This window comes from Centroberyx gerrardi, chromosome 1, assembly GCF_048128805.1.
Source record: "Centroberyx gerrardi isolate f3 chromosome 1, fCenGer3.hap1.cur.20231027, whole genome shotgun sequence".
Lineage (NCBI taxonomy): Eukaryota > Metazoa > Chordata > Actinopteri > Beryciformes > Berycidae > Centroberyx > Centroberyx gerrardi.
Window position 1 is genome coordinate 29086113 of NC_135997.1, and position 23654 is coordinate 29109766.

Below are 23654 nucleotides of genomic sequence, written 5' to 3' on the forward strand. Positions count from 1 at the left end.
AGGACAAGGTTTTACAGTAAAGAAAGACGATAAGACGCTTTCCCTCGATTTCCACACCTATTTACCTCCAAAACAACAGAGAAATCTTTCATATAGCTGGCCCGTTTCAAGCCAACGGCATTTAGCATATGAGGCAAATGGGATAACCACACCTGAGACAGTGTTTCACTTGAGGATGTAGCATAGGCAATGCTCAAATGTGGATTGCATTGAGACGGTGGCACAGGGTTGGGGTTAGCGTCTCAATTGGCTGCAGTGTTTGCAGAATCAATACCATTTCTCACAGTGAAGCGCTGATGCGCAGGTCTCTGTGGCGCAATCGGTCAGCGCGCTCGGCTGTTAACCGAGAGGATGGTGGTTCGAGCCCACCCAGGGACGCAGCGAGACAAATCTGTGCTGCTCAAAGTTTAGGTTTGGTCTTGCTGAGCTTCAAGTCATCACCGTTCCTGCGGTGGAGCTGCTGTGACAGGGGTTTTGTTGACGAGTCTTGTCCTGTTCCTGCTCCGGCCTTCACCTGGCTCTGTGGTCATCGCTTCACCTGTACCTCAATGTTTGTTCTCTCTTCCTCACTGTTTGTTCTCTCTTCCTCCCGAGCTTGTGCAATCCTCACTGCTTTTGCCATCACAGCTGCCAAATGCAGTGCGTCACTTTACAGCTGAGTCGGTTTTTACCTTAACCTCGGTTTGCTAACGTCGTTCTTACGAATGTCTCTGTATAGTTTATGACCTTGAATCCATTTGATATGATTTCATTCTGAAAGTTATTGAGACACTATCTCAAGAGCTTAGCAGCTGAGGGTGCCGTGGCTTAGTTGGTCAAAGTGCCTGTCTAGTAAACAGGAGATCCTGGGTTCGAATCCCAGCGGTGCCTGCTCAGTGTTTCTATATTTGTCAGAAGGATATGCCCTCATGACGAATTCCACACAGCAATTGCTCAGGTCACGGGTTGCAAGCAGGCTGAGCTGACCTGAAGCCTCGTTGGCACAGTAGGCAGCGCGTCTGATAATCTGAAGGTCGTGAGTTCAAACCTCACACGGGGCACTTCCGTTTTGCTTTGAACTAGGTCGTGGACCTTTCGTTGCAAAACACCTGGGCCGAGCAGACTGGTCATCACGTTGAGCCGAGTCAAACCTCAGTCATCTGGGCCGTCTAGTCTAGGAATTCTTTTTAAACCAAAGGCTTTAGTTGAATACATAGCCTTTGCCTGTAGACTCGGACTGGGAAACTTGTGATACTAGTCTCCGTTGTAATGTCGTATGTATACGTTTCGGAAGCTTCGCTCAAATGAACAAGCTTTAGTTGGACAGACTCTGCGACGTTTCAGCACCACTGCTACGGACTGGGAAATGTTGTTTCTGCCCGGGTTCGAACCGGGGACCTTTCGTGTGTGAGACGAACGTGATAGCCACTACACCACAGAAACTCCTACGAAGAGGTTTTACAGTAAAGAAAGACGATAAAACGCTTTCCCTCGATTTCCACATCTATTTACCTCCAAAACAACAGAGAAATCTTTCATATTGCTGCCCGGTTTCAAGCCAGCGGCATTTAGCATATGAGGCAAATGGGATAACCACACCTGAGACAGTGTTTCACTTGAGGATGTAGCTTAGGCAATGCTCAAATGTGGATTGCATTGAGACGGTGGCACAGGGACAAATTCCACATAGCAATTGCTCAGGTCACGGGTTGCAAGCAGGCTGAGCTGAGCCGAGCTGACCTCAGCTGACCTGAAGCCTCGTTGGCGCAGTAGGCAGCGCGTCAGTCTCATAATCTGAAGGTCGTGAGTTCGAACCTCACACGGGGCACGTCTGTTTTGCTTTGAACTAGGTCGTGGACCCTTCATTGCAAAACACCTGGACCGAGCATCGCGTCGGGCCGAGTCAAACCTCAGTCATCTGGGCCGTCAGGTCTAGGAATTCTTTTTAAACCAAAGGCTTATGTAGGATACATAGCCTTTGCCTGTAGACTCGGACTGGGAAACTTGTGATACTAGTCTCCGGTGTAACGTCGTATGTATACATTTCGGAAGCTTCGCTCAAATGAACAAGCTTTACTTTGATACATGCCGTGGCGTTTCAGCACCACCGCTACGGACTGAGAAATGTTGTTTGTGCCCGGTTTCGAACCGGGGACCTTTCGTGTGTGACACGAACGTGATAGCCACTACACCACAGAAACTCCCAGGACAAGGTTTTACAGTAAAGAAAGACGATAAGACGCTTTCCCTCGATTTCCACACCTATTTACCTCCAAAACAACAGAGAAATCTTTCATATAGCTGGCCCGTTTCAAGCCAACGGCATTTAGCATATGAGGCAAATGGGATAACCACACCTGAGACAGTGTTTCACTTGAGGATGTAGCATAGGCAATGCTCAAATGTGGATTGCATTGAGACGGTGGCACAGGGTTGGGGTTAGCGTCTCAATTGGCTGCAGTGTTTGCAGAATCAATACCATTTCTCACAGTGAAGCGCTGATGCGCAGGTCTCTGTGGCGCAATCGGTCAGCGCGCTCGGCTGTTAACCGAGAGGATGGTGGTTCGAGCCCACCCAGGGACGCAGCGAGACAAATCTGTGCTGCTCAAAGTTTAGGTTTGGTCTTGCTGAGCTTCAAGTCATCACCGTTCCTGCGGTGGAGCTGCTGTGACAGGGGTTTTGTTGACGAGTCTTGTCCTGTTCCTGCTCCGGCCTTCACCTGGCTCTGTGGTCATCGCTTCACCTGTACCTCAATGTTTGTTCTCTCTTCCTCACTGTTTGTTCTCTCTTCCTCCCGAGCTTGTGCAATCCTCACTGCTTTTGCCATCACAGCTGCCAAATGCAGTGCGTCACTTTACAGCTGAGTCGGTTTTTACCTTAACCTCGGTTTGCTAACGTCGTTCTTACGAATGTCTCTGTATAGTTTATGACCTTGAATCCATTTGATATGATTTCATTCTGAAAGTTATTGAGACACTATCTCAAGAGCTTAGCAGCTGAGGGTGCCGTGGCTTAGTTGGTCAAAGTGCCTGTCTAGTAAACAGGAGATCCTGGGTTCGAATCCCAGCGGTGCCTGCTCAGTGTTTCTATATTTGTCAGAAGGATATGCCCTCATGACGAATTCCACACAGCAATTGCTCAGGTCACGGGTTGCAAGCAGGCTGAGCTGACCTGAAGCCTCGTTGGCACAGTAGGCAGCGCGTCTGATAATCTGAAGGTCGTGAGTTCAAACCTCACACGGGGCACTTCCGTTTTGCTTTGAACTAGGTCGTGGACCTTTCGTTGCAAAACACCTGGGCCGAGCAGACTGGTCATCACGTTGAGCCGAGTCAAACCTCAGTCATCTGGGCCGTCTAGTCTAGGAATTCTTTTTAAACCAAAGGCTTTAGTTGAATACATAGCCTTTGCCTGTAGACTCGGACTGGGAAACTTGTGATACTAGTCTCCGTTGTAATGTCGTATGTATACGTTTCAGAAGCTTCGCTCAAATGAACAAGCTTTAGTTGGACAGACTCTGCGACGTTTCAGCACCACTGCTACGGACTGGGAAATGTTGTTTCTGCCCGGGTTCGAACCGGGGACCTTTCGTGTGTGAGACGAACGTGATAGCCACTACACCACAGAAACTCCTACGAAGAGGTTTTACAGTAAAGAAAGACGATAAAACGCTTTCCCTCGATTTCCACATCTATTTACCTCCAAAACAACAGAGAAATCTTTCATATTGCTGCCCGGTTTCAAGCCAGCGGCATTTAGCATATGAGGCAAATGGGATAACCACACCTGAGACAGTGTTTCACTTGAGGATGTAGCTTAGGCAATGCTCAAATGTGGATTGCATTGAGACGGTGGCACAGGGACAAATTCCACATAGCAATTGCTCAGGTCACGGGTTGCAAGCAGGCTGAGCTGAGCCGAGCTGACCTCAGCTGACCTGAAGCCTCGTTGGCGCAGTAGGCAGCGCGTCAGTCTCATAATCTGAAGGTCGTGAGTTCGAACCTCACACGGGGCACGCCTGTTTTGCTTTGAACTAGGTCGTGGACCCTTCATTGCAAAACACCTGGACCGAGCATCGCGTCGGGCCGAGTCAAACCTCAGTCATCTGGGCCGTCAGGTCTAGGAATTCTTTTTAAACCAAAGGCTTATGTAGGATACATAGCCTTTGCCTGTAGACTCGGACTGGGAAACTTGTGATACTAGTCTCTGGTGTAACGTCGTATGTATACATTTCGGAAGCTTCGCTCAAATGAACAAGCTTTACTTTGATACATGCCGTGGCGTTTCAGCACCACCGCTACGGACTGAGAAATGTTGTTTGTGCCCGGTTTCGAACCGGGGACCTTTCGTGTGTGACACGAACGTGATAGCCACTACACCACAGAAACTCCCAGGACAAGGTTTTACAGTAAAGAAAGACGATAAGACGCTTTCCCTCGATTTCCACACCTATTTACCTCCAAAACAACAGAGAAATCTTTCATATAGCTGGCCCGTTTCAAGCCAACGGCATTTAGCATATGAGGCAAATGGGATAACCACACCTGAGACAGTGTTTCACTTGAGGATGTAGCATAGGCAATGCTCAAATGTGGATTGCATTGAGACGGTGGCACAGGGTTGGGGTTAGCGTCTCAATTGGCTGCAGTGTTTGCAGAATCAATACCATTTCTCACAGTGAAGCGCTGATGCGCAGGTCTCTGTGGCGCAATCGGTCAGCGCGCTCGGCTGTTAACCGAGAGGATGGTGGTTCGAGCCCACCCAGGGACGCAGCGAGACAAATCTGTGCTGCTCAAAGTTTAGGTTTGGTCTTGCTGAGCTTCAAGTCATCACCGTTCCTGCGGTGGAGCTGCTGTGACAGGGGTTTTGTTGACGAGTCTTGTCCTGTTCCTGCTCCGGCCTTCACCTGGCTCTGTGGTCATCGCTTCACCTGTACCTCAATGTTTGTTCTCTCTTCCTCACTGTTTGTTCTCTCTTCCTCCCGAGCTTGTGCAATCCTCACTGCTTTTGCCATCACAGCTGCCAAATGCAGTGCGTCACTTTACAGCTGAGTCGGTTTTTACCTTAACCTCGGTTTGCTAACGTCGTTCTTACGAATGTCTCTGTATAGTTTATGACCTTGAATCCATTTGATATGATTTCATTCTGAAAGTTATTGAGACACTATCTCAAGAGCTTAGCAGCTGAGGGTGCCGTGGCTTAGTTGGTCAAAGTGCCTGTCTAGTAAACAGGAGATCCTGGGTTCGAATCCCAGCGGTGCCTGCTCAGTGTTTCTATATTTGTCAGAAGGATATGCCCTCATGACGAATTCCACACAGCAATTGCTCAGGTCACGGGTTGCAAGCAGGCTGAGCTGACCTGAAGCCTCGTTGGCACAGTAGGCAGCGCGTCTGATAATCTGAAGGTCGTGAGTTCAAACCTCACACGGGGCACTTCCGTTTTGCTTTGAACTAGGTCGTGGACCTTTCGTTGCAAAACACCTGGGCCGAGCAGACTGGTCATCACGTTGAGCCGAGTCAAACCTCAGTCATCTGGGCCGTCTAGTCTAGGAATTCTTTTTAAACCAAAGGCTTTAGTTGAATACATAGCCTTTGCCTGTAGACTCGGACTGGGAAACTTGTGATACTAGTCTCCGTTGTAATGTCGTATGTATACGTTTCGGAAGCTTCGCTCAAATGAACAAGCTTTAGTTGGACAGACTCTGCGACGTTTCAGCACCACTGCTACGGACTGGGAAATGTTGTTTCTGCCCGGGTTCGAACCGGGGACCTTTCGTGTGTGAGACGAACGTGATAGCCACTACACCACAGAAACTCCTACGAAGAGGTTTTACAGTAAAGAAAGACGATAAAACGCTTTCCCTCGATTTCCACATCTATTTACCTCCAAAACAACAGAGAAATCTTTCATATTGCTGCCCGGTTTCAAGCCAGCGGCATTTAGCATATGAGGCAAATGGGATAACCACACCTGAGACAGTGTTTCACTTGAGGATGTAGCTTAGGCAATGCTCAAATGTGGATTGCATTGAGACGGTGGCACAGGGACAAATTCCACATAGCAATTGCTCAGGTCACGGGTTGCAAGCAGGCTGAGCTGAGCCGAGCTGACCTCAGCTGACCTGAAGCCTCGTTGGCGCAGTAGGCAGCGCGTCAGTCTCATAATCTGAAGGTCGTGAGTTCGAACCTCACACGGGGCACGCCTGTTTTGCTTTGAACTAGGTCGTGGACCCTTCATTGCAAAACACCTGGACCGAGCATCGCGTCGGGCCGAGTCAAACCTCAGTCATCTGGGCCGTCAGGTCTAGGAATTCTTTTTAAACCAAAGGCTTATGTAGGATACATAGCCTTTGCCTGTAGACTCGGACTGGGAAACTTGTGATACTAGTCTCTGGTGTAACGTCGTATGTATACATTTCGGAAGCTTCGCTCAAATGAACAAGCTTTACTTTGATACATGCCGTGGCGTTTCAGCACCACCGCTACGGACTGAGAAATGTTGTTTGTGCCCGGTTTCGAACCGGGGACCTTTCGTGTGTGACACGAACGTGATAGCCACTACACCACAGAAACTCCCAGGACAAGGTTTTACAGTAAAGAAAGACGATAAGACGCTTTCCCTCGATTTCCACACCTATTTACCTCCAAAACAACAGAGAAATCTTTCATATAGCTGGCCCGTTTCAAGCCAACGGCATTTAGCATATGAGGCAAATGGGATAACCACACCTGAGACAGTGTTTCACTTGAGGATGTAGCATAGGCAATGCTCAAATGTGGATTGCATTGAGACGGTGGCACAGGGTTGGGGTTAGCGTCTCAATTGGCTGCAGTGTTTGCAGAATCAATACCATTTCTCACAGTGAAGCGCTGATGCGCAGGTCTCTGTGGCGCAATCGGTCAGCGCGCTCGGCTGTTAACCGAGAGGATGGTGGTTCGAGCCCACCCAGGGACGCAGCGAGACAAATCTGTGCTGCTCAAAGTTTAGGTTTGGTCTTGCTGAGCTTCAAGTCATCACCGTTCCTGCGGTGGAGCTGCTGTGACAGGGGTTTTGTTGACGAGTCTTGTCCTGTTCCTGCTCCGGCCTTCACCTGGCTCTGTGGTCATCGCTTCACCTGTACCTCAATGTTTGTTCTCTCTTCCTCACTGTTTGTTCTCTCTTCCTCCCGAGCTTGTGCAATCCTCACTGCTTTTGCCATCACAGCTGCCAAATGCAGTGCGTCACTTTACAGCTGAGTCGGTTTTTTCCTTTAACCTCGGTTTGCTAACGTCGTTCTTACGAATGTCTCTGTATAGTTTATGACCTTGAATCCATTTGATATGATTTCATTCTGAAAGTTATTGAGACACTATCTCAAGAGCTTAGCAGCTGAGGGTGCCGTGGCTTAGTTGGTCAAAGTGCCTGTCTAGTAAACAGGAGATCCTGGGTTCGAATCCCAGCGGTGCCTGCTCAGTGTTTCTATATTTGTCAGAAGGATATGCCCTCATGACGAATTCCACACAGCAATTGCTCAGGTCACGGGTTGCAAGCAGGCTGAGCTGACCTGAAGCCTCGTTGGCACAGTAGGCAGCGCGTCTGATAATCTGAAGGTCGTGAGTTCAAACCTCACACGGGGCACTTCCGTTTTGCTTTGAACTAGGTCGTGGACCTTTCGTTGCAAAACACCTGGGCCGAGCAGACTGGTCATCACGTTGAGCCGAGTCAAACCTCAGTCATCTGGGCCGTCTAGTCTAGGAATTCTTTTTAAACCAAAGGCTTTAGTTGAATACATAGCCTTTGCCTGTAGACTCGGACTGGGAAACTTGTGATACTAGTCTCCGTTGTAATGTCGTATGTATACGTTTCGGAAGCTTCGCTCAAATGAACAAGCTTTAGTTGGACAGACTCTGCGACGTTTCAGCACCACTGCTACGGACTGGGAAATGTTGTTTCTGCCCGGGTTCGAACCGGGGACCTTTCGTGTGTGAGACGAACGTGATAGCCACTACACCACAGAAACTCCTACGAAGAGGTTTTACAGTAAAGAAAGACGATAAAACGCTTTCCCTCGATTTCCACATCTATTTACCTCCAAAACAACAGAGAAATCTTTCATATTGCTGCCCGGTTTCAAGCCAGCGGCATTTAGCATATGAGGCAAATGGGATAACCACACCTGAGACAGTGTTTCACTTGAGGATGTAGCTTAGGCAATGCTCAAATGTGGATTGCATTGAGACGGTGGCACAGGGACAAATTCCACATAGCAATTGCTCAGGTCACGGGTTGCAAGCAGGCTGAGCTGAGCCGAGCTGACCTCAGCTGACCTGAAGCCTCGTTGGCGCAGTAGGCAGCGCGTCAGTCTCATAATCTGAAGGTCGTGAGTTCGAACCTCACACGGGGCACGTCTGTTTTGCTTTGAACTAGGTCGTGGACCCTTCATTGCAAAACACCTGGACCGAGCATCGCGTCGGGCCGAGTCAAACCTCAGTCATCTGGGCCGTCAGGTCTAGGAATTCTTTTTAAACCAAAGGCTTATGTAGGATACATAGCCTTTGCCTGTAGACTCGGACTGGGAAACTTGTGATACTAGTCTCCGGTGTAACGTCGTATGTATACATTTCGGAAGCTTCGCTCAAATGAACAAGCTTTACTTTGATACATGCCGTGGCGTTTCAGCACCACCGCTACGGACTGAGAAATGTTGTTTGTGCCCGGTTTCGAACCGGGGACCTTTCGTGTGTGACACGAACGTGATAGCCACTACACCACAGAAACTCCCAGGACAAGGTTTTACAGTAAAGAAAGACGATAAGACGCTTTCCCTCGATTTCCACACCTATTTACCTCCAAAACAACAGAGAAATCTTTCATATAGCTGGCCCGTTTCAAGCCAACGGCATTTAGCATATGAGGCAAATGGGATAACCACACCTGAGACAGTGTTTCACTTGAGGATGTAGCATAGGCAATGCTCAAATGTGGATTGCATTGAGACGGTGGCACAGGGTTGGGGTTAGCGTCTCAATTGGCTGCAGTGTTTGCAGAATCAATACCATTTCTCACAGTGAAGCGCTGATGCGCAGGTCTCTGTGGCGCAATCGGTCAGCGCGCTCGGCTGTTAACCGAGAGGATGGTGGTTCGAGCCCACCCAGGGACGCAGCGAGACAAATCTGTGCTGCTCAAAGTTTAGGTTTGGTCTTGCTGAGCTTCAAGTCATCACCGTTCCTGCGGTGGAGCTGCTGTGACAGGGGTTTTGTTGACGAGTCTTGTCCTGTTCCTGCTCCGGCCTTCACCTGGCTCTGTGGTCATCGCTTCACCTGTACCTCAATGTTTGTTCTCTCTTCCTCACTGTTTGTTCTCTCTTCCTCCCGAGCTTGTGCAATCCTCACTGCTTTTGCCATCACAGCTGCCAAATGCAGTGCGTCACTTTACAGCTGAGTCGGTTTTTTCCTTTAACCTCGGTTTGCTAACGTCGTTCTTACGAATGTCTCTGTATAGTTTATGACCTTGAATCCATTTGATATGATTTCATTCTGAAAGTTATTGAGACACTATCTCAAGAGCTTAGCAGCTGAGGGTGCCGTGGCTTAGTTGGTCAAAGTGCCTGTCTAGTAAACAGGAGATCCTGGGTTCGAATCCCAGCGGTGCCTGCTCAGTGTTTCTATATTTGTCAGAAGGATATGCCCTCATGACGAATTCCACACAGCAATTGCTCAGGTCACGGGTTGCAAGCAGGCTGAGCTGACCTGAAGCCTCGTTGGCACAGTAGGCAGCGCGTCTGATAATCTGAAGGTCGTGAGTTCAAACCTCACACGGGGCACTTCCGTTTTGCTTTGAACTAGGTCGTGGAGCTTTCGTTGCAAAACACCTGGGCCGAGCAGACTGGTCATCACGTTGAGCCGAGTCAAACCTCAGTCATCTGGGCCGTCTAGTCTAGGAATTCTTTTTAAACCAAAGGCTTTAGTTGAATACATAGCCTTTGCCTGTAGACTCGGACTGGGAAACTTGTGATACTAGTCTCCGTTGTAATGTCGTATGTATACGTTTCGGATGCTTCGCTCAAATGAACAAGCTTTAGTTGGACAGACTCTGCGACGTTTCAGCACCACTGCTACGGACTGGGAAATGTTGTTTCTGCCCGGGTTCGAACCGGGGACCTTTCGTGTGTGAGACGAACGTGATAGCCACTACACCACAGAAACTCCTACGAAGAGGTTTTACAGTAAAGAAAGACGATAAAACGCTTTCCCTCGATTTCCACATCTATTTACCTCCAAAACAACAGAGAAATCTTTCATATTGCTGCCCGGTTTCAAGCCAGCGGCATTTAGCATATGAGGCAAATGGGATAACCACACCTGAGACAGTGTTTCACTTGAGGATGTAGCTTAGGCAATGCTCAAATGTGGATTGCATTGAGACGGTGGCACAGGGACAAATTCCACATAGCAATTGCTCAGGTCACGGGTTGCAAGCAGGCTGAGCTGAGCCGAGCTGACCTCAGCTGACCTGAAGCCTCGTTGGCGCAGTAGGCAGCGCGTCAGTCTCATAATCTGAAGGTCGTGAGTTCGAACCTCACACGGGGCACGTCTGTTTTGCTTTGAACTAGGTCGTGGACCCTTCATTGCAAAACACCTGGACCGAGCATCGCGTCGGGCCGAGTCAAACCTCAGTCATCTGGGCCGTCAGGTCTAGGAATTCTTTTTAAACCAAAGGCTTATGTAGGATACATAGCCTTTGCCTGTAGACTCGGACTGGGAAACTTGTGATACTAGTCTCCGGTGTAACGTCGTATGTATACATTTCGGAAGCTTCGCTCAAATGAACAAGCTTTACTTTGATACATGCCGTGGCGTTTCAGCACCACCGCTACGGACTGAGAAATGTTGTTTGTGCCCGGTTTCGAACCGGGGACCTTTCGTGTGTGACACGAACGTGATAGCCACTACACCACAGAAACTCCCAGGACAAGGTTTTACAGTAAAGAAAGACGATAAGACGCTTTCCCTCGATTTCCACACCTATTTACCTCCAAAACAACAGAGAAATCTTTCATATAGCTGGCCCGTTTCAAGCCAACGGCATTTAGCATATGAGGCAAATGGGATAACCACACCTGAGACAGTGTTTCACTTGAGGATGTAGCATAGGCAATGCTCAAATGTGGATTGCATTGAGACGGTGGCACAGGGTTGGGGTTAGCGTCTCAATTGGCTGCAGTGTTTGCAGAATCAATACCATTTCTCACAGTGAAGCGCTGATGCGCAGGTCTCTGTGGCGCAATCGGTCAGCGCGCTCGGCTGTTAACCGAGAGGATGGTGGTTCGAGCCCACCCAGGGACGCAGCGAGACAAATCTGTGCTGCTCAAAGTTTAGGTTTGGTCTTGCTGAGCTTCAAGTCATCACCGTTCCTGCGGTGGAGCTGCTGTGACAGGGGTTTTGTTGACGAGTCTTGTCCTGTTCCTGCTCCGGCCTTCACCTGGCTCTGTGGTCATCGCTTCACCTGTACCTCAATGTTTGTTCTCTCTTCCTCACTGTTTGTTCTCTCTTCCTCCCGAGCCTGTGCAATCCTCACTGCTTTTGCCATCACAGCTGCCAAATGCAGTGCGTCACTTTACAGCTGAGTCGGTTTTTTCCTTTAACCTCGGTTTGCTAACGTCGTTCTTACGAATGTCTCTGTATAGTTTATGACCTTGAATCCATTTGATATGATTTCATTCTGAAAGTTATTGAGACACTATCTCAAGAGCTTAGCAGCTGAGGGTGCCGTGGCTTAGTTGGTCAAAGTGCCTGTCTAGTAAACAGGAGATCCTGGGTTCGAATCCCAGCGGTGCCTGCTCAGTGTTTCTATATTTGTCAGAAGGATATGCCCTCATGACGAATTCCACACAGCAATTGCTCAGGTCACGGGTTGCAAGCAGGCTGAGCTGACCTGAAGCCTCGTTGGCACAGTAGGCAGCGCGTCTGATAATCTGAAGGTCGTGAGTTCAAACCTCACACGGGGCACTTCCGTTTTGCTTTGAACTAGGTCGTGGAGCTTTCGTTGCAAAACACCTGGGCCGAGCAGACTGGTCATCACGTTGAGCCGAGTCAAACCTCAGTCATCTGGGCCGTCTAGTCTAGGAATTCTTTTTAAACCAAAGGCTTTAGTTGAATACATAGCCTTTGCCTGTAGACTCGGACTGGGAAACTTGTGATACTAGTCTCCGTTGTAATGTCGTATGTATACGTTTCGGATGCTTCGCTCAAATGAACAAGCTTTAGTTGGACAGACTCTGCGACGTTTCAGCACCACTGCTACGGACTGGGAAATGTTGTTTCTGCCCGGGTTCGAACCGGGGACCTTTCGTGTGTGAGACGAACGTGATAGCCACTACACCACAGAAACTCCTACGAAGAGGTTTTACAGTAAAGAAAGACGATAAAACGCTTTCCCTCGATTTCCACATCTATTTACCTCCAAAACAACAGAGAAATCTTTCATATTGCTGCCCGGTTTCAAGCCAGCGGCATTTAGCATATGAGGCAAATGGGATAACCACACCTGAGACAGTGTTTCACTTGAGGATGTAGCTTAGGCAATGCTCAAATGTGGATTGCATTGAGACGGTGGCACAGGGACAAATTCCACATAGCAATTGCTCAGGTCACGGGTTGCAAGCAGGCTGAGCTGAGCCGAGCTGACCTCAGCTGACCTGAAGCCTCGTTGGCGCAGTAGGCAGCGCGTCAGTCTCATAATCTGAAGGTCGTGAGTTCGAACCTCACACGGGGCACGTCTGTTTTGCTTTGAACTAGGTCGTGGACCCTTCATTGCAAAACACCTGGACCGAGCATCGCGTCGGGCCGAGTCAAACCTCAGTCATCTGGGCCGTCAGGTCTAGGAATTCTTTTTAAACCAAAGGCTTATGTAGGATACATAGCCTTTGCCTGTAGACTCGGACTGGGAAACTTGTGATACTAGTCTCTGGTGTAACGTCGTATGTATACATTTCGGAAGCTTCGCTCAAATGAACAAGCTTTACTTTGATACATGCCGTGGCGTTTCAGCACCACCGCTACGGACTGAGAAATGTTGTTTGTGCCCGGTTTCGAACCGGGGACCTTTCGTGTGTGACACGAACGTGATAGCCACTACACCACAGAAACTCCCAGGACAAGGTTTTACAGTAAAGAAAGACGATAAGACGCTTTCCCTCGATTTCCACACCTATTTACCTCCAAAACAACAGAGAAATCTTTCATATAGCTGGCCCGTTTCAAGCCAACGGCATTTAGCATATGAGGCAAATGGGATAACCACACCTGAGACAGTGTTTCACTTGAGGATGTAGCATAGGCAATGCTCAAATGTGGATTGCATTGAGACGGTGGCACAGGGTTGGGGTTAGCGTCTCAATTGGCTGCAGTGTTTGCAGAATCAATACCATTTCTCACAGTGAAGCACTGATGCGCAGGTCTCTGTGGCGCAATCGGTCAGCGCGCTCGGCTGTTAACCGAGAGGATGGTGGTTCGAGCCCACCCGGGGACGTAGCAAAACAAATCTGGGCTGCTCAAAGTTTAGGTTTGGTCTTGCTGAGCTTCAAGTCATCACCGTTCCTGCGGTGGAGCTGCTGTGACAGGGGTTTTGTTGACGAGTCTTGTCCTGTTCCTGCTCCGGCCTTCACCTGGCTCTGTGGTCATCGCTTCACCTGTACCTCAATGTTTGTTCTCTCTTCCTCACTGTTTGTTCTCTCTTCCTCCCGAGCCTGTGCAATCCTCACTGCTTTTGCCATCACAGCTGCCAAATGCAGTGCGTCACTTTACAGCTGAGTCGGTTTTTTCCTTTAACCTCGGTTTGCTAACGTCGTTCTTACGAATGTCTCTGTATAGTTTATGACCTTGAATCCATTTGATATGATTTCATTCTGAAAGTTATTGAGACACTATCTCAAGAGCTTAGCAGCTGAGGGTGCCGTGGCTTAGTTGGTCAAAGTGCCTGTCTAGTAAACAGGAGATCCTGGGTTCGAATCCCAGCGGTGCCTGCTCAGTGTTTCTATATTTGTCAGAAGGATATGCCCTCATGACGAATTCCACACAGCAATTGCTCAGGTCACGGGTTGCAAGCAGGCTGAGCTGACCTGAAGCCTCGTTGGCACAGTAGGCAGCGCGTCTGATAATCTGAAGGTCGTGAGTTCAAACCTCACACGGGGCACTTCCGTTTTGCTTTGAACTAGGTCGTGGACCTTTCGTTGCAAAACACCTGGGCCGAGCAGACTGGTCATCACGTTGAGCCGAGTCAAACCTCAGTCATCTGGGCCGTCTAGTCTAGGAATTCTTTTTAAACCAAAGGCTTTAGTTGAATACATAGCCTTTGCCTGTAGACTCGGACTGGGAAACTTGTGATACTAGTCTCCGTTGTAATGTCGTATGTATACGTTTCGGAAGCTTCGCTCAAATGAACAAGCTTTAGTTGGACAGACTCTGCGACGTTTCAGCACCACTGCTACGGACTGGGAAATGTTGTTTCTGCCCGGGTTCGAACCGGGGACCTTTCGTGTGTGAGACGAACGTGATAGCCACTACACCACAGAAACTCCTACGAAGAGGTTTTACAGTAAAGAAAGACGATAAAACGCTTTCCCTCGATTTCCACATCTATTTACCTCCAAAACAACAGAGAAATCTTTCATATTGCTGCCCGGTTTCAAGCCAGCGGCATTTAGCATATGAGGCAAATGGGATAACCACACCTGAGACAGTGTTTCACTTGAGGATGTAGCTTAGGCAATGCTCAAATGTGGATTGCATTGAGACGGTGGCACAGGGACAAATTCCACATAGCAATTGCTCAGGTCACGGGTTGCAAGCAGGCTGAGCTGAGCCGAGCTGACCTCAGCTGACCTGAAGCCTCGTTGGCGCAGTAGGCAGCGCGTCAGTCTCATAATCTGAAGGTCGTGAGTTCGAACCTCACACGGGGCACGCCTGTTTTGCTTTGAACTAGGTCGTGGACCCTTCATTGCAAAACACCTGGACCGAGCATCGCGTCGGGCCGAGTCAAACCTCAGTCATCTGGGCCGTCAGGTCTAGGAATTCTTTTTAAACCAAAGGCTTATGTAGGATACATAGCCTTTGCCTGTAGACTCGGACTGGGAAACTTGTGATACTAGTCTCCGGTGTAACGTCGTATGTATACATTTCGGAAGCTTCGCTCAAATGAACAAGCTTTACTTTGATACATGCCGTGGCGTTTCAGCACCACCGCTACGGACTGAGAAATGTTGTTTGTGCCCGGTTTCGAACCGGGGACCTTTCGTGTGTGACACGAACGTGATAGCCACTACACCACAGAAACTCCCAGGACAAGGTTTTACAGTAAAGAAAGACGATAAGACGCTTTCCCTCGATTTCCACATCTATTTACCTCCAAAACAACAGAGAAATCTTTCATATAGCTGGCCCGTTTCAAGCCAGCGGCATTTAGCATATGAGGCAAATGGGATAACCACACCTGAGACAGTGTTTCACTTGAGGATGTAGCTTAGGCAATGCTCAAATGTGGATTGCATTGAGACGGTGGCACAGGGACAAATTCCACATAGCAATTGCTCAGGTCACGGGTTGCAAGCAGGCTGAGCTGAGCCGAGCTGACCTCAGCTGACCTGAAGCCTCGTTGGCGCAGTAGGCAGCGCGTCAGTCTCATAATCTGAAGGTCGTGAGTTCGAACCTCACACGGGGCACGTCTGTTTTGCTTTGAACTAGGTCGTGGACCCTTCATTGCAAAACACCTGGACCGAGCATCGCGTCGGGCCGAGTCAAACCTCAGTCATCTGGGCCGTCAGGTCTAGGAATTCTTTTTAAACCAAAGGCTTATGTAGGATACATAGCCTTTGCCTGTAGACTCGGACTGGGAAACTTGTGATACTAGTCTCCGGTGTAACGTCGTATGTATACATTTCGGAAGCTTCGCTCAAATGAACAAGCTTTACTTTGATACATGCCGTGGCGTTTCAGCACCACCGCTACGGACTGAGAAATGTTGTTTGTGCCCGGTTTCGAACCGGGGACCTTTCGTGTGTGACACGAACGTGATAGCCACTACACCACAGAAACTCCCAGGACAAGGTTTTACAGTAAAGAAAGACGATAAGACGCTTTCCCTCGATTTCCACACCTATTTACCTCCAAAACAACAGAGAAATCTTTCATATAGCTGGCCCGTTTCAAGCCAACGGCATTTAGCATATGAGGCAAATGGGATAACCACACCTGAGACAGTGTTTCACTTGAGGATGTAGCATAGGCAATGCTCAAATGTGGATTGCATTGAGACGGTGGCACAGGGTTGGGGTTAGCGTCTCAATTGGCTGCAGTGTTTGCAGAATCAATACCATTTCTCACAGTGAAGCACTGATGCGCAGGTCTCTGTGGCGCAATCGGTCAGCGCGCTCGGCTGTTAACCGAGAGGATGGTGGTTCGAGCCCACCCAGGGACGCAGCGAGACAAATCTGTGCTGCTCAAAGTTTAGGTTTGGTCTTGCTGAGCTTCAAGTCATCACCGTTCCTGCGGTGGAGCTGCTGTGACAGGGGTTTTGTTGACGAGTCTTGTCCTGTTCCTGCTCCGGCCTTCACCTGGCTCTGTGGTCATCGCTTCACCTGTACCTCAATGTTTGTTCTCTCTTCCTCACTGTTTGTTCTCTCTTCCTCCCGAGCCTGTGCAATCCTCACTGCTTTTGCCATCACAGCTGCCAAATGCAGTGCGTCACTTTACAGCTGAGTCGGTTTTTTCCTTTAACCTCGGTTTGCTAACGTCGTTCTTACGAATGTCTCTGTATAGTTTATGACCTTGAATCCATTTGATATGATTTCATTCTGAAAGTTATTGAGACACTATCTCAAGAGCTTAGCAGCTGAGGGTGCCGTGGCTTAGTTGGTCAAAGTGCCTGTCTAGTAAACAGGAGATCCTGGGTTCGAATCCCAGCGGTGCCTGCTCAGTGTTTCTATATTTGTCAGAAGGATATGCCCTCATGACGAATTCCACACAGCAATTGCTCAGGTCACGGGTTGCAAGCAGGCTGAGCTGACCTGAAGCCTCGTTGGCACAGTAGGCAGCGCGTCTGATAATCTGAAGGTCGTGAGTTCAAACCTCACACGGGGCACTTCCGTTTTGCTTTGAACTAGGTCGTGGACCTTTCGTTGCAAAACACCTGGGCCGAGCAGACTGGTCATCACGTTGAGCCGAGTCAAACCTCAGTCATCTGGGCCGTCTAGTCTAGGAATTCTTTTTAAACCAAAGGCTTTAGTTGAATACATAGCCTTTGCCTGTAGACTCGGACTGGGAAACTTGTGATACTAGTCTCCGTTGTAATGTCGTATGTATACGTTTCGGAAGCTTCGCTCAAATGAACAAGCTTTAGTTGGACAGACTCTGCGACGTTTCAGCACCACTGCTACGGACTGGGAAATGTTGTTTCTGCCCGGGTTCGAACCGGGGACCTTTCGTGTGTGAGACGAACGTGATAGCCACTACACCACAGAAACTCCTACGAAGAGGTTTTACAGTAAAGAAAGACGATAAAACGCTTTCCCTCGATTTCCACATCTATTTACCTCCAAAACAACAGAGAAATCTTTCATATTGCTGCCCGGTTTCAAGCCAGCGGCATTTAGCATATGAGGCAAATGGGATAACCACACCTGAGACAGTGTTTCACTTGAGGATGTAGCTTAGGCAATGCTCAAATGTGGATTGCATTGAGACGGTGGCACAGGGACAAATTCCACATAGCAATTGCTCAGGTCACGGGTTGCAAGCAGGCTGAGCTGAGCCGAGCTGACCTCAGCTGACCTGAAGCCTCGTTGGCGCAGTAGGCAGCGCGTCAGTCTCATAATCTGAAGGTCGTGAGTTCGAACCTCACACGGGGCACGTCTGTTTTGCTTTGAACTAGGTCGTGGACCCTTCATTGCAAAACACCTGGACCGAGCATCGCGTCGGGCCGAGTCAAACCTCAGTCATCTGGGCCGTCAGGTCTAGGAATTCTTTTTAAACCAAAGGCTTATGTAGGATACATAGCCTTTGCCTGTAGACTCGGACTGGGAAACTTGTGATACTAGTCTCCGGTGTAACGTCGTATGTATACATTTCGGAAGCTTCGCTCAAATGAACAAGCTTTACTTTGATACATGCCGTGGCGTTTCAGCACCACCGCTACGGACTGAGAAATGTTGTTTGTGCCCGGTTTCGAACCGGGGACCTTTCGTGTGTGACACGAACGTGATAGCCACTACACCACAGAAACTCCCAGGACAAGGTTTTACAGTAAAGAAAGACGATAAGACGCTTTCCCTCGATTTCCACACCTATTTACCTCCAAAACAACAGAGAAATCTTTCATATAGCTGGCCCGTTTCAAGCCAACGGCATTTAGCATATGAGGCAAATGGGATAACCACACCTGAGACAGTGTTTCACTTGAGGATGTAGCATAGGCAATGCTCAAATGTGGATTGCATTGAGACGGTGGCACAGGGTTGGGGTTAGCGTCTCAATTGGCTGCAGTGTTTGCAGAATCAATACCATTTCTCACAGTGAAGCGCTGATGCGCAGGTCTCTGTGGCGCAATCGGTCAGCGCGCTCGGCTGTTAACCGAGAGGATGGTGGTTCGAGCCCACCCAGGGACGCAGCGAGACAAATCTGTGCTGCTCAAAGTTTAGGTTTGGTCTTGCTGAGCTTCAAGTCATCACCGTTCCTGCGGTGGAGCTGCTGTGACAGGGGTTTTGTTGACGAGTCTTGTCCTGTTCCTGCTCCGGCCTTCACCTGGCTCTGTGGTCATCGCTTCACCTGTACCTCAATGTTTGTTCTCTCTTCCTCACTGTTTGTTCTCTCTTCCTCCCGAGCTTGTGCAATCCTCACTGCTTTTGCCATCACAGCTGCCAAATGCAGTGCGTCACTTTACAGCTGAGTCGGTTTTTACCTTAACCTCGGTTTGCTAACGTCGTTCTTACGAATGTCTCTGTATAGTTTATGACCTTGAATCCATTTGATATGATTTCATTCTGAAAGTTATTGAGACACTATCTCAAGAGCTTAGCAGCTGAGGGTGCCGTGGCTTAGTTGGTCAAAGTGCCTGTCTAGTAAACAGGAGATCCTGGGTTCGAATCCCAGCGGTGCCTGCTCAGTGTTTCTATATTTGTCAGAAGGATATGCCCTCATGACGAATTCCACACAGCAATTGCTCAGGTCACGGGTTGCAAGCAGGCTGAGCTGACCTGAAGCCTCGTTGGCACAGTAGGCAGCGCGTCTGATAATCTGAAGGTCGTGAGTTCAAACCTCACACGGGGCACTTCCGTTTTGCTTTGAACTAGGTCGTGGACCTTTCGTTGCAAAACACCTGGGCCGAGCAGACTGGTCATCACGTTGAGCCGAGTCAAACCTCAGTCATCTGGGCCGTCTAGTCTAGGAATTCTTCTTAAACCAAAGGCTTTAGTTGAATACATAGCCTTTGCCTGTAGACTCGGACTGGGAAACTTGTGATACTAGTCTCCGTTGTAATGTCGTATGTATACGTTTCGGAAGCTTCGCTCAAATGAACAAGCTTTAGTTGGACAGACTCTGCGACGTTTCAGCACCACTGCTACGGACTGGGAAATGTTGTTTCTGCCCGGGTTCGAACCGGGGACCTTTCGTGTGTGAGACGAACGTGATAGCCACTACACCACAGAAACTCCTACGAAGAGGTTTTACAGTAAAGAAAGACGATAAAACGCTTTCCCTCGATTTCCACATCTATTTACCTCCAAAACAACAGAGAAATCTTTCATATTGCTGCCCGGTTTCAAGCCAGCGGCATTTAGCATATGAGGCAAATGGGATAACCACACCTGAGACAGTGTTTCACTTGAGGATGTAGCTTAGGCAATGCTCAAATGTGGATTGCATTGAGACGGTGGCACAGGGACAAATTCCACATAGCAATTGCTCAGGTCACGGGTTGCAAGCAGGCTGAGCTGAGCCGAGCTGACCTCAGCTGACCTGAAGCCTCGTTGGCGCAGTAGGCAGCGCGTCAGTCTCATAATCTGAAGGTCGTGAGTTCGAACCTCACACGGGGCACGTCTGTTTTGCTTTGAACTAGGTCGTGGACCCTTCATTGCAAAACACCTGGACCGAGCATCGCGTCGGGCCGAGTCAAACCTCAGTCATCTGGGCCGTCAGGTCTAGGAATTCTTTTTAAACCAAAGGCTTATGTAGGATACATAGCCTTTGCCTGTAGACTCGGACTGGGAAACTTGTGATACTAGTCTCCGGTGTAACGTCGTATGTATACATTTCGGAAGCTTCGCTCAAATGAACAAGCTTTACTTTGATACATGCCGTGGCGTTTCAGCACCACCGCTACGGACTGAGAAATGTTGTTTGTGCCCGGTTTCGAACCGGGGACCTTTCGTGTGTGACACGAACGTGATAGCCACTACACCACAGAAACTCCCAGGACAAGGTTTTACAGTAAAGAAAGACGATAAGACGCTTTCCCTCGATTTCCACACCTATTTACCTCCAAAACAACAGAGAAATCTTTCATATAGCTGGCCCGTTTCAAGCCAACGGCATTTAGCATATGAGGCAAATGGGATAACCACACCTGAGACAGTGTTTCACTTGAGGATGTAGCATAGGCAATGCTCAAATGTGGATTGCATTGAGACGGTGGCACAGGGTTGGGGTTAGCGTCTCAATTGGCTGCAGTGTTTGCAGAATCAATACCATTTCTCACAGTGAAGCACTGATGCGCAGGTCTCTGTGGCGCAATCGGTCAGCGCGCTCGGCTGTTAACCGAGAGGATGGTGGTTCGAGCCCACCCAGGGACGCAGCGAGACAAATCTGTGCTGCTCAAAGTTTAGGTTTGGTCTTGCTGAGCTTCAAGTCATCACCGTTCCTGCGGTGGAGCTGCTGTGACAGGGGTTTTGTTGACGAGTCTTGTCCTGTTCCTGCTCCGGCCTTCACCTGGCTCTGTGGTCATCGCTTCACCTGTACCTCAATGTTTGTTCTCTCTTCCTCACTGTTTGTTCTCTCTTCCTCCCGAGCTTGTGCAATCCTCACTGCTTTTGCCATCACAGCTGCCAAATGCAGTGCGTCACTTTACAGCTGAGTCGGTTTTTACCTTAACCTCGGTTTGCTAACGTCGTTCTTACGAATGTCTCTGTATAGTTTATGACCTTGAATCCATTTGATATGATTTCATTCTGAAAGTTATTGAGACACTATCTCAAGAGCTTAGCAGCTGAGGGTGCCGTGGCTTAGTTGGTCAAAGTGCCTGTCTAGTAAACAGGAGATCCTGGGTTCGAATCCCAGCGGTGCCTGCTCAGTGTTTCTATATTTGTCAGAAGGATATGCCCTCATGACGAATTCCACACAGCAATTGCTCAGGTCACGGGTTGCAAGCAGGCTGAGCTGACCTGAAGCCTCGTTGGCACAGTAGGCAGCGCGTCTGATAATCTGAAGGTCGTGAGTTCAAACCTCACACGGGGCACTTCCGTTTTGCTTTGAACTAGGTCGTGGACCTTTCGTTGCAAAACACCTGGGCCGAGCAGACTGGTCATCACGTTGAGCCGAGTCAAACCTCAGTCATCTGGGCCGTCTAGTCTAGGAATTCTTCTTAAACCAAAGGCTTTAGTTGAATACATAGCCTTTGCCTGTAGACTCGGACTGGGAAACTTGTGATACTAGTCTCCGTTGTAATGTCGTATGTATACGTTTCGGAAGCTTCGCTCAAATGAACAAGCTTTAGTTGGACAGACTCTGCGACGTTTCAGCACCACTGCTACGGACTGGGAAATGTTGTTTCTGCCCGGGTTCGAACCGGGGACCTTTCGTGTGTGAGACGAACGTGATAGCCACTACACCACAGAAACTCCTACGAAGAGGTTTTACAGTAAAGAAAGACGATAAAACGCTTTCCCTCGATTTCCACATCTATTTACCTCCAAAACAACAGAGAAATCTTTCATATTGCTGCCCGGTTTCAAGCCAGCGGCATTTAGCATATGAGGCAAATGGGATAACCACACCTGAGACAGTGTTTCACTTGAGGATGTAGCTTAGGCAATGCTCAAATGTGGATTGCATTGAGACGGTGGCACAGGGACAAATTCCACATAGCAATTGCTCAGGTCACGGGTTGCAAGCAGGCTGAGCTGAGCCGAGCTGACCTCAGCTGACCTGAAGCCTCGTTGGCGCAGTAGGCAGCGCGTCAGTCTCATAATCTGAAGGTCGTGAGTTCGAACCTCACACGGGGCACGTCTGTTTTGCTTTGAACTAGGTCGTGGACCCTTCATTGCAAAACACCTGGACCGAGCATCGCGTCGGGCCGAGTCAAACCTCAGTCATCTGGGCCGTCAGGTCTAGGAATTCTTTTTAAACCAAAGGCTTATGTAGGATACATAGCCTTTGCCTGTAGACTCGGACTGGGAAACTTGTGATACTAGTCTCCGGTGTAACGTCGTATGTATACATTTCGGAAGCTTCGCTCAAATGAACAAGCTTTACTTTGATACATGCCGTGGCGTTTCAGCACCACCGCTACGGACTGAGAAATGTTGTTTGTGCCCGGTTTCGAACCGGGGACCTTTCGTGTGTGACACGAACGTGATAGCCACTACACCACAGAAACTCCCAGGACAAGGTTTTACAGTAAAGAAAGACGATAAGACGCTTTCCCTCGATTTCCACACCTATTTACCTCCAAAACAACAGAGAAATCTTTCATATAGCTGGCCCGTTTCAAGCCAACGGCATTTAGCATATGAGGCAAATGGGATAACCACACCTGAGACAGTGTTTCACTTGAGGATGTAGCATAGGCAATGCTCAAATGTGGATTGCATTGAGACGGTGGCACAGGGTTGGGGTTAGCGTCTCAATTGGCTGCAGTGTTTGCAGAATCAATACCATTTCTCACAGTGAAGCACTGATGCGCAGGTCTCTGTGGCGCAATCGGTCAGCGCGCTCGGCTGTTAACCGAGAGGATGGTGGTTCGAGCCCACCCAGGGACGCAGCGAGACAAATCTGTGCTGCTCAAAGTTTAGGTTTGGTCTTGCTGAGCTTCAAGTCATCACCGTTCCTGCGGTGGAGCTGCTGTGACAGGGGTTTTGTTGACGAGTCTTGTCCTGTTCCTGCTCCGGCCTTCACCTGGCTCTGTGGTCATCGCTTCACCTGTACCTCAATGTTTGTTCTCTCTTCCTCACTGTTTGTTCTCTCTTCCTCCCGAGCTTGTGCAATCCTCACTGCTTTTGCCATCACAGCTGCCAAATGCAGTGCGTCACTTTACAGCTGAGTCGGTTTTTTCCTTTAACCTCGGTTTGCTAACGTCGTTCTTACGAATGTCTCTGTATAGTTTATGACCTTGAATCCATTTGATATGATTTCATTCTGAAAGTTATTGAGACACTATCTCAAGAGCTTAGCAGCTGAGGGTGCCGTGGCTTAGTTGGTCAAAGTGCCTGTCTAGTAAACAGGAGATCCTGGGTTCGAATCCCAGCGGTGCCTGCTCAGTGTTTCTATATTTGTCAGAAGGATATGCCCTCATGACGAATTCCACACAGCAATTGCTCAGGTCACGGGTTGCAAGCAGGCTGAGCTGACCTGAAGCCTCGTTGGCACAGTAGGCAGCGCGTCTGATAATCTGAAGGTCGTGAGTTCAAACCTCACACGGGGCACTTCCGTTTT

The 23654-nt window shown here is 49.0% G+C and overlaps 43 non-coding genes across 43 annotated transcripts; 33 read left to right on the plus strand and 10 right to left on the minus strand.

Annotated features, from left to right (window-relative positions):
• The first annotated feature begins 304 nt into the window (after positions 1-304).
• Positions 305-378, plus strand: trnan-guu (transfer RNA asparagine (anticodon GUU)). The gene has a single exon. It is a non-coding gene; the product is annotated as a tRNA-Asn (tRNA).
• A 418-nt stretch (positions 379-796) lies between these two features.
• trnat-agu (transfer RNA threonine (anticodon AGU)) lies at positions 797-870 on the plus strand. Its single transcript has one exon. It is a non-coding gene; the product is annotated as a tRNA-Thr (tRNA).
• A 479-nt stretch (positions 871-1349) lies between these two features.
• On the minus strand, positions 1350-1422 carry trnav-cac (transfer RNA valine (anticodon CAC)). Its single transcript has one exon. It is a non-coding gene; the product is annotated as a tRNA-Val (tRNA).
• A 312-nt stretch (positions 1423-1734) lies between these two features.
• On the plus strand, positions 1735-1807 carry trnam-cau (transfer RNA methionine (anticodon CAU)). Its single transcript has one exon. It is a non-coding gene; the product is annotated as a tRNA-Met (tRNA).
• A 681-nt stretch (positions 1808-2488) lies between these two features.
• Positions 2489-2562, plus strand: trnan-guu (transfer RNA asparagine (anticodon GUU)). Its single transcript has one exon. It is a non-coding gene; the product is annotated as a tRNA-Asn (tRNA).
• Positions 2563-2980: 418 nt separating this feature from the next.
• Positions 2981-3054, plus strand: trnat-agu (transfer RNA threonine (anticodon AGU)). The gene has a single exon. It is a non-coding gene; the product is annotated as a tRNA-Thr (tRNA).
• A 479-nt stretch (positions 3055-3533) lies between these two features.
• On the minus strand, positions 3534-3606 carry trnav-cac (transfer RNA valine (anticodon CAC)). The gene has a single exon. It is a non-coding gene; the product is annotated as a tRNA-Val (tRNA).
• Positions 3607-3918: 312 nt separating this feature from the next.
• Positions 3919-3991, plus strand: trnam-cau (transfer RNA methionine (anticodon CAU)). Its single transcript has one exon. It is a non-coding gene; the product is annotated as a tRNA-Met (tRNA).
• A 681-nt stretch (positions 3992-4672) lies between these two features.
• Positions 4673-4746, plus strand: trnan-guu (transfer RNA asparagine (anticodon GUU)). Its single transcript has one exon. It is a non-coding gene; the product is annotated as a tRNA-Asn (tRNA).
• Positions 4747-5164: 418 nt separating this feature from the next.
• trnat-agu (transfer RNA threonine (anticodon AGU)) lies at positions 5165-5238 on the plus strand. Its single transcript has one exon. It is a non-coding gene; the product is annotated as a tRNA-Thr (tRNA).
• A 479-nt stretch (positions 5239-5717) lies between these two features.
• On the minus strand, positions 5718-5790 carry trnav-cac (transfer RNA valine (anticodon CAC)). Its single transcript has one exon. It is a non-coding gene; the product is annotated as a tRNA-Val (tRNA).
• Positions 5791-6102: 312 nt separating this feature from the next.
• trnam-cau (transfer RNA methionine (anticodon CAU)) lies at positions 6103-6175 on the plus strand. Its single transcript has one exon. It is a non-coding gene; the product is annotated as a tRNA-Met (tRNA).
• A 681-nt stretch (positions 6176-6856) lies between these two features.
• On the plus strand, positions 6857-6930 carry trnan-guu (transfer RNA asparagine (anticodon GUU)). Its single transcript has one exon. It is a non-coding gene; the product is annotated as a tRNA-Asn (tRNA).
• A 419-nt stretch (positions 6931-7349) lies between these two features.
• trnat-agu (transfer RNA threonine (anticodon AGU)) lies at positions 7350-7423 on the plus strand. Its single transcript has one exon. It is a non-coding gene; the product is annotated as a tRNA-Thr (tRNA).
• A 479-nt stretch (positions 7424-7902) lies between these two features.
• On the minus strand, positions 7903-7975 carry trnav-cac (transfer RNA valine (anticodon CAC)). Its single transcript has one exon. It is a non-coding gene; the product is annotated as a tRNA-Val (tRNA).
• Positions 7976-8287: 312 nt separating this feature from the next.
• trnam-cau (transfer RNA methionine (anticodon CAU)) lies at positions 8288-8360 on the plus strand. Its single transcript has one exon. It is a non-coding gene; the product is annotated as a tRNA-Met (tRNA).
• A 681-nt stretch (positions 8361-9041) lies between these two features.
• trnan-guu (transfer RNA asparagine (anticodon GUU)) lies at positions 9042-9115 on the plus strand. The gene has a single exon. It is a non-coding gene; the product is annotated as a tRNA-Asn (tRNA).
• Positions 9116-9534: 419 nt separating this feature from the next.
• Positions 9535-9608, plus strand: trnat-agu (transfer RNA threonine (anticodon AGU)). The gene has a single exon. It is a non-coding gene; the product is annotated as a tRNA-Thr (tRNA).
• Positions 9609-10087: 479 nt separating this feature from the next.
• trnav-cac (transfer RNA valine (anticodon CAC)) lies at positions 10088-10160 on the minus strand. Its single transcript has one exon. It is a non-coding gene; the product is annotated as a tRNA-Val (tRNA).
• A 312-nt stretch (positions 10161-10472) lies between these two features.
• trnam-cau (transfer RNA methionine (anticodon CAU)) lies at positions 10473-10545 on the plus strand. Its single transcript has one exon. It is a non-coding gene; the product is annotated as a tRNA-Met (tRNA).
• A 681-nt stretch (positions 10546-11226) lies between these two features.
• On the plus strand, positions 11227-11300 carry trnan-guu (transfer RNA asparagine (anticodon GUU)). Its single transcript has one exon. It is a non-coding gene; the product is annotated as a tRNA-Asn (tRNA).
• Positions 11301-11719: 419 nt separating this feature from the next.
• trnat-agu (transfer RNA threonine (anticodon AGU)) lies at positions 11720-11793 on the plus strand. Its single transcript has one exon. It is a non-coding gene; the product is annotated as a tRNA-Thr (tRNA).
• Positions 11794-12272: 479 nt separating this feature from the next.
• On the minus strand, positions 12273-12345 carry trnav-cac (transfer RNA valine (anticodon CAC)). Its single transcript has one exon. It is a non-coding gene; the product is annotated as a tRNA-Val (tRNA).
• A 312-nt stretch (positions 12346-12657) lies between these two features.
• trnam-cau (transfer RNA methionine (anticodon CAU)) lies at positions 12658-12730 on the plus strand. Its single transcript has one exon. It is a non-coding gene; the product is annotated as a tRNA-Met (tRNA).
• A 681-nt stretch (positions 12731-13411) lies between these two features.
• trnan-guu (transfer RNA asparagine (anticodon GUU)) lies at positions 13412-13485 on the plus strand. Its single transcript has one exon. It is a non-coding gene; the product is annotated as a tRNA-Asn (tRNA).
• Positions 13486-13904: 419 nt separating this feature from the next.
• On the plus strand, positions 13905-13978 carry trnat-agu (transfer RNA threonine (anticodon AGU)). Its single transcript has one exon. It is a non-coding gene; the product is annotated as a tRNA-Thr (tRNA).
• A 479-nt stretch (positions 13979-14457) lies between these two features.
• Positions 14458-14530, minus strand: trnav-cac (transfer RNA valine (anticodon CAC)). Its single transcript has one exon. It is a non-coding gene; the product is annotated as a tRNA-Val (tRNA).
• Positions 14531-14842: 312 nt separating this feature from the next.
• trnam-cau (transfer RNA methionine (anticodon CAU)) lies at positions 14843-14915 on the plus strand. The gene has a single exon. It is a non-coding gene; the product is annotated as a tRNA-Met (tRNA).
• A 685-nt stretch (positions 14916-15600) lies between these two features.
• trnam-cau (transfer RNA methionine (anticodon CAU)) lies at positions 15601-15673 on the plus strand. The gene has a single exon. It is a non-coding gene; the product is annotated as a tRNA-Met (tRNA).
• A 681-nt stretch (positions 15674-16354) lies between these two features.
• Positions 16355-16428, plus strand: trnan-guu (transfer RNA asparagine (anticodon GUU)). The gene has a single exon. It is a non-coding gene; the product is annotated as a tRNA-Asn (tRNA).
• Positions 16429-16847: 419 nt separating this feature from the next.
• trnat-agu (transfer RNA threonine (anticodon AGU)) lies at positions 16848-16921 on the plus strand. Its single transcript has one exon. It is a non-coding gene; the product is annotated as a tRNA-Thr (tRNA).
• A 479-nt stretch (positions 16922-17400) lies between these two features.
• On the minus strand, positions 17401-17473 carry trnav-cac (transfer RNA valine (anticodon CAC)). The gene has a single exon. It is a non-coding gene; the product is annotated as a tRNA-Val (tRNA).
• A 312-nt stretch (positions 17474-17785) lies between these two features.
• Positions 17786-17858, plus strand: trnam-cau (transfer RNA methionine (anticodon CAU)). Its single transcript has one exon. It is a non-coding gene; the product is annotated as a tRNA-Met (tRNA).
• A 681-nt stretch (positions 17859-18539) lies between these two features.
• Positions 18540-18613, plus strand: trnan-guu (transfer RNA asparagine (anticodon GUU)). Its single transcript has one exon. It is a non-coding gene; the product is annotated as a tRNA-Asn (tRNA).
• A 418-nt stretch (positions 18614-19031) lies between these two features.
• On the plus strand, positions 19032-19105 carry trnat-agu (transfer RNA threonine (anticodon AGU)). Its single transcript has one exon. It is a non-coding gene; the product is annotated as a tRNA-Thr (tRNA).
• A 479-nt stretch (positions 19106-19584) lies between these two features.
• trnav-cac (transfer RNA valine (anticodon CAC)) lies at positions 19585-19657 on the minus strand. Its single transcript has one exon. It is a non-coding gene; the product is annotated as a tRNA-Val (tRNA).
• A 312-nt stretch (positions 19658-19969) lies between these two features.
• trnam-cau (transfer RNA methionine (anticodon CAU)) lies at positions 19970-20042 on the plus strand. The gene has a single exon. It is a non-coding gene; the product is annotated as a tRNA-Met (tRNA).
• Positions 20043-20723: 681 nt separating this feature from the next.
• trnan-guu (transfer RNA asparagine (anticodon GUU)) lies at positions 20724-20797 on the plus strand. Its single transcript has one exon. It is a non-coding gene; the product is annotated as a tRNA-Asn (tRNA).
• A 418-nt stretch (positions 20798-21215) lies between these two features.
• On the plus strand, positions 21216-21289 carry trnat-agu (transfer RNA threonine (anticodon AGU)). The gene has a single exon. It is a non-coding gene; the product is annotated as a tRNA-Thr (tRNA).
• A 479-nt stretch (positions 21290-21768) lies between these two features.
• Positions 21769-21841, minus strand: trnav-cac (transfer RNA valine (anticodon CAC)). Its single transcript has one exon. It is a non-coding gene; the product is annotated as a tRNA-Val (tRNA).
• Positions 21842-22153: 312 nt separating this feature from the next.
• trnam-cau (transfer RNA methionine (anticodon CAU)) lies at positions 22154-22226 on the plus strand. Its single transcript has one exon. It is a non-coding gene; the product is annotated as a tRNA-Met (tRNA).
• Positions 22227-22907: 681 nt separating this feature from the next.
• trnan-guu (transfer RNA asparagine (anticodon GUU)) lies at positions 22908-22981 on the plus strand. The gene has a single exon. It is a non-coding gene; the product is annotated as a tRNA-Asn (tRNA).
• A 419-nt stretch (positions 22982-23400) lies between these two features.
• On the plus strand, positions 23401-23474 carry trnat-agu (transfer RNA threonine (anticodon AGU)). Its single transcript has one exon. It is a non-coding gene; the product is annotated as a tRNA-Thr (tRNA).
• Positions 23475-23654: the final 180 nt, after the last annotated feature.